Source organism: Myotis davidii, unplaced genomic scaffold (assembly GCF_000327345.1).
Source record: "Myotis davidii unplaced genomic scaffold, ASM32734v1 scaffold577, whole genome shotgun sequence".
Classification (NCBI taxonomy): domain Eukaryota; kingdom Metazoa; phylum Chordata; class Mammalia; order Chiroptera; family Vespertilionidae; genus Myotis; species Myotis davidii.
In genome coordinates, this window is record NW_006289082.1 from 1,330,911 (window position 1) to 1,336,377 (window position 5,467).

At 36.4% G+C, this 5,467-nt stretch overlaps 1 pseudogene; it reads left to right on the forward strand.

The window, feature by feature from the left end:
* The first annotated feature begins 2,188 nt into the window (after window positions 1-2,188).
* Window positions 2,189-3,225, forward strand: LOC102767300 (annotated as a pseudogene).
* The last annotated feature ends 2,242 nt before the right edge of the window (window positions 3,226-5,467 follow it).

Sequence of the window (5,467 nt, forward strand, 5' to 3'; positions counted from 1 at the left end):
ACTCCGCACCTCAGAATTTGACTTCAGCACTGCGCCTCCTCTGAGTGTCCCTATGCGTTACTCTTTCCTCCTAGTTGTAGGACTTCCACTCAGCCAGCGTTCCTGTGGGTCTGGGTGATGTCCGTTCCGTCTTTTAGTTTCACTTTTGAAGTGGTTGTTCGAGGCAGCAAACTCCGGCGTTAACCTATGCCGCCATCTTGGTTCTCCCTAACGAAGCCTTTTGATCTATGAGTTTATTCTTCAAACTTCGTGAGGACAAGGACCCACAGGAAAAATCTGCACCCCAAACCCCATGATTTCATCATGATTCTTCATAATACAAACCGAGAACTAAACCCCTGAGCTTGACACACAAGCAGTAATATGGAATCCTTTCTGCAGTATACAAGATTTGGCCTTTTTTTTTTTTAAGCTAGAAATAGTCTAGAAAATAAAGTTGTGTGTGCAAATAGTAAAAATCTGAGCAGTTCATGTATGTAACTTATAAAAAGCCAATATTTTGTATTTATAGTTGCTACACTTTTAAAACATTAACAAAATATAAATAAGGAAAAAACAAATTAAAATACTTTAAATTATTTCTTCTGTGGATTTCAGTCTGTGTTATGATTCATTCAATGATTTCTCTCAATATTTCCCACAATGCTTAGCCTTTTTTCTGTGGACGAAAGGGGCCACACGCTGACCTGACAAGCTCAGGGGAGGCCTACATGGCAGTCTTGCAAACTCGGAGACCTAAAGTAACCACAAAGGATGGTCTGAAATTAAACTAAAAGCAGTTATGGTGGGCAGTTACGTCCTAGGCTGGCATCTTCACTGACAAGGTCAACCTTTACCTTAACTGAGCCTGTCTATTGCCTCTTAGCATCTACAATAACATATCCTCCCTTCCTTTGATTGCAATGTATAAATACAGATGTAACCCGCCATTCTCCAGAGCATTATTTCAATTTGTTGAGGTACTGCTTCCTGGTATATGTCGACAGTTTGGCTCAAATAAACTCACAAAAATTCTTTACAGGTTCCAATGCTTTTTTTAACGTTAACATTTCTTAAAAATGTCTTCTTTTTTGGCTCCTACACCTTTGTAAATTTTGTTGCTTTTGCTCAGGCTTATTCCCAGTTTACCTAATGAAATTCTACCTCTCTTACAGCCCAGATCAAATTTCACATGTTCAGTTAAAGCCTTCCAACTCCTCCTGCTTGGAAGGGACCCCACTTGCACTTAACTGTAATATTTATACAATCCAAGGCTCTTAGTGTTTGCTGTCTTCTACCCTACGGTTTATTCTCAGGTGGTTTATATAGCTTGCTTCTCCCTACTCAGGTTGTAAACTACCAGATCATGGGGACTGTGATTTTTTATTTTGTATTCCCCACAGAAAATAGAGTTTTGTGCAAATAATTATTGATAATTGATTCATTGGTTTGAAAACCCCAAGTATGAGATTTCAACTAACATTTTAATATCTACCTTTCCTAGAGTTTTATAACAATGAAGAACAACAGCTCTCAAAGTTTTTCCCATAGATGAATAATAATTTATGGTTGGGGGACCATAGTGGCAAAAGTGTGTTTTATGTTCAGTGGTCTAGTACAAAGAATAAATCAGTGCCCAATTTTTCATATTCAAATGAGGACAATTTTATGTGCATAACCAGTAACACTTATTTTCCTTTTTTTGGGGGGGGGGGGCTTTCATCATAATTATTCACGTTCTCTTTTGCATATTTGCTTAAGATGTTTTCCTTAAAATATTAAAAGTTATAGCTGAAAATTTTTAACATTGTACATTCAACGTAAGTACCTTTACAGGTTTCAATGGGTTTTCTTTTTTACATTAACATTTCTTAAAAATGTCTTCTTTTTTGGCTCCTACACCTTTGTATATTTTGTATATTTTGTATAAAATGTTTTAACTCTGAATCCTGTCTTTCATTTTCAGCTGATTGCTATGTAATAATCTACTTTCACCCTCTGTTTATCCTCTAAAAATTAATAAATTTTTGGTCAATATTTACTTAGATTTACTAATGTGTCTACTAACTTATTTGTTCATCATTGATTCTTGCATTCTAACCTTTCCTACTGGGTTTATATTTCTTCTTTCTGCAGGGTCTGTGTGAAGGAAATTTTCTTAGTCTTGGTTTAAAATGTCTTTATTTTGAGAACTGCAGAAGCAATCTTTCTAGACAAGGCAGTTGAGAAGGAGGGAGCAATTGAAGGGGTGAGGGGTTGGCCTGGACTGCACTTCACACCTCGGGAACAGTATTGCATGCGGAATGGCTGCTTTTGGAAGACTACTGCCCAGAAGCAAAGATGTTTGGTTTTCACAAGCCAAAGATGTTCCCAAAATATAGAGGGATGCTGTATTTGCAGAGCTAAGTCCTCCAGTTCCTGATTCACTGACAGTAAACGCTATGAGAACTGTTTTGAGTTGCATGAGACTCCTTCAGGAGACATCTATAATGTCTGTGTCCTGCTTATGAAAAGATAAACGAAATTGCTGGCAGGATTAAACACACACACACACACACACACCAAACAAACCTAGAATCATGTAGTAGATGCATGGGCAGGACCCAGTTTAAAGACTACATTGAGTCACTGACCAGGTAGCTTAGTTGGTCGGAGCAACTAAGGGTTGCAGGTTCGATTTCTGGTTGGGGCACATACAGGAATCAACCAATGGATGTATAAATAAGTGGAACAACACATCTCTCTATCTCTCTCATTCTCTCTCCCTTCCTCTCTCTCTAAAATCAATCAGTAAAATAATAATAATAATAATCATTTTAAGACTACATTGAAACCAATGAAAGGGGAAACTCTATCTGGAAACAGGATAAAAAAGCAATCAGATCAGCAAACAGCAGAAGTAATTTAAAGGTCACAATTTCAATGCTCACAGAACCACTTCAAGTGCCTCCCCAGCTCAATCTCCTTGTTACAGTAACTAGTCAGATGATGGCTCAGATACAGAGATGGCTTCTGGCTCTAACAGAATGCCAGGTTTTTATTTTCTTTTTAGATCTCACACACTGGAAAAGAGATAAAATATGTTGAGGGATTATCTATGAAGGCCGTTTTGGGGAAGTTTGCAGTGGCACACATCTATTGAAGCCTGGTTGCAGCAATAAGAAAGCAGCTGTTAAGAAACTGGAGGAACGGGGGCCAGAGCCTTTGCCCGTCTCCACTCAGGAGTGGTGGCAGAGGTTTGTGTAGAAGAGGAACAAAAAATGATTTAAATTTTAGGGGGGAAAAAAAGCAACAAAATGACCCTTCTATTTTAAATTTGGATACCAAAAGACAATTCTGCCAAAAGACAATTTCTAGAATTGTTTTGAGTATATTATTTTTCTTTCAGTGCCACAAGTTCCACAAACTCTTTCTTTTAGCTCACTAAAAGAAAAAAAGGGGGTACATAATATTTAATATGCTGAGTATTTCATAGAAAAACTGAATGCTGCTGTAAAGTGCTCTTTAAGTCTTTTTAAATCCCCTTCTAATGAATGAGCTAAGGGAATTTCAGGTGATAGAGGTTGGATTTGTTGTATGATAAACCTATGTAGTTTTAGTCTTTCTATATTGAAAAGCAGTGGTTGGGGCATTTTAAAAGATTGCTGGCTACACTTGTTTTCCTTCATGATAATAAATTTGTCATTACTCAGTAACATGGACTTGCCCCTACAGGAAGTTGTTAATAATTTTGAAATATTATGGTCTTGCCAAAGTTCTAATGTTTCAAACCTGAATATTAAGCAGGACAATCTAAACTCTCTGGTGTAAATACCTTGAAGGAGTAATTTCTAAATATAAAAAGAGGTAACTGGACTGTATATGTTGTACTACAGATCACTTTCCTCATATTGGTATTTAATAAAGATTTTAATTTATATGAAACTTTTAAAGCAGAACCAAAGCTCCTCTTGTGGAAATATCAAGTCCGTAAGATACGTATTCTTGCATGAATAGTACCAACGTTTTACCATATGGCAAAGAATGCACTCTATTAAAAATGTTAAATTATCTGAAAAAACCAAAGGTTAATGCTTCGTGGGGCACATTTCTCAGAGGACTTGCGGAGTGTGTAAATAATTGACTTTCTGTTTGTGTTACATAACTGGTGACTGCATTGCAAATCTGCACAATTCAGTTTTAGCTGTGGATTACTTCAGTTGACCTTTGCAAAGGTTTTATCTGGAGAGTGGTTATTTGACTTGCTTCAACCCATTAGAGTTTTGGGTTTTATTTTTTCACTATGTTAAAGTAAAAATCTAATAAAAGAAAAGAGGTGTGCTAATGCTGAGTGGATTGGTTTAGGATTGGCTTCTTTCAGTCAGGCTTTCTGAACATTGAGATGTTACATAATAAATCCACAATGTGGAGCCCTTCAATTCTAACATTTTTATGAAAAGCCTATTATTTGAACCAAAGCCAAAGTACCCTCATTCCGTCTTTTCTAAAAGTTCATGAAAGATATTACCAGTTCAGACTTTTCATAATGAAGGAGGAGCATTTGCCTACCTTATAATAAAACTCAGCTCTTATTTTTAAAGATGGACTTTAAAAATTGGATAGTATAAATAACAATAAGGAGTGAACCACTTTTTATGGGCACCCTGTAGTTTATAGTTCTTAACCTAAACGTACAATTTTGTACGCCTTCGGAAGAAACTACAAGCCATCCCTAGGTATGCACTAGACAATGAGTTGGGCTGGCTCTCCCGCAGCCTTTAAGGTGTATTACAAGAGTCCCAGACATAATCATCTTCCTCCTGAGTTATTTTGAAATGGCTCTTTTTAATTTTTGTACATTTTGGCTGTAGTATTGGTAGAATATAATTATTGGTAGAACTATAACATGGATCATCTCTACTTCTATATTTATTTATTTATTACTAGACCTCAACCACAGTCTTCTTTTTCCCCTTCCACCTCTTTTTGCCTGTAGGATGTATTGCATGTGGTCATGCACTTTGTATTACTATATTAGAAATTTACAAGTCTGTTTTATACATTTTATACTGTTGGATACTTATAATCAAAACTTTTACTAGGCTATTGAATAAGTTTAGTCTCATTAGAATTTTTATTTTTATTTTTATTTATTTGAAATATATTTTATTTATTTCAGAGAGGAAGGGAGAGAGAAAGAAACATCAATAATAAGAGAGAATAATTGATCAGCTGCCTCCTGCAAGGTCCCTACTGGGGATTGAGCCTGCAACCCAGGCATGTGCCCTGGACCAGAATCGAACCTGGTACCTTTGAATCCGCAGGCTGACTGACACTCTATCCACTGAGCCAAATCAGCTAGTGCAGAAAAAAATTTTTTAAATGTCTTTATTTTATCTTTACCTTTGAATGCTAGTTTGATTGGATATTGAATTCTACGTTAATAGGTCCTCCTCCTATCACTTTGAAGATATTATTCCATTGCCCTCTAACATCTACTGCTTGTGAT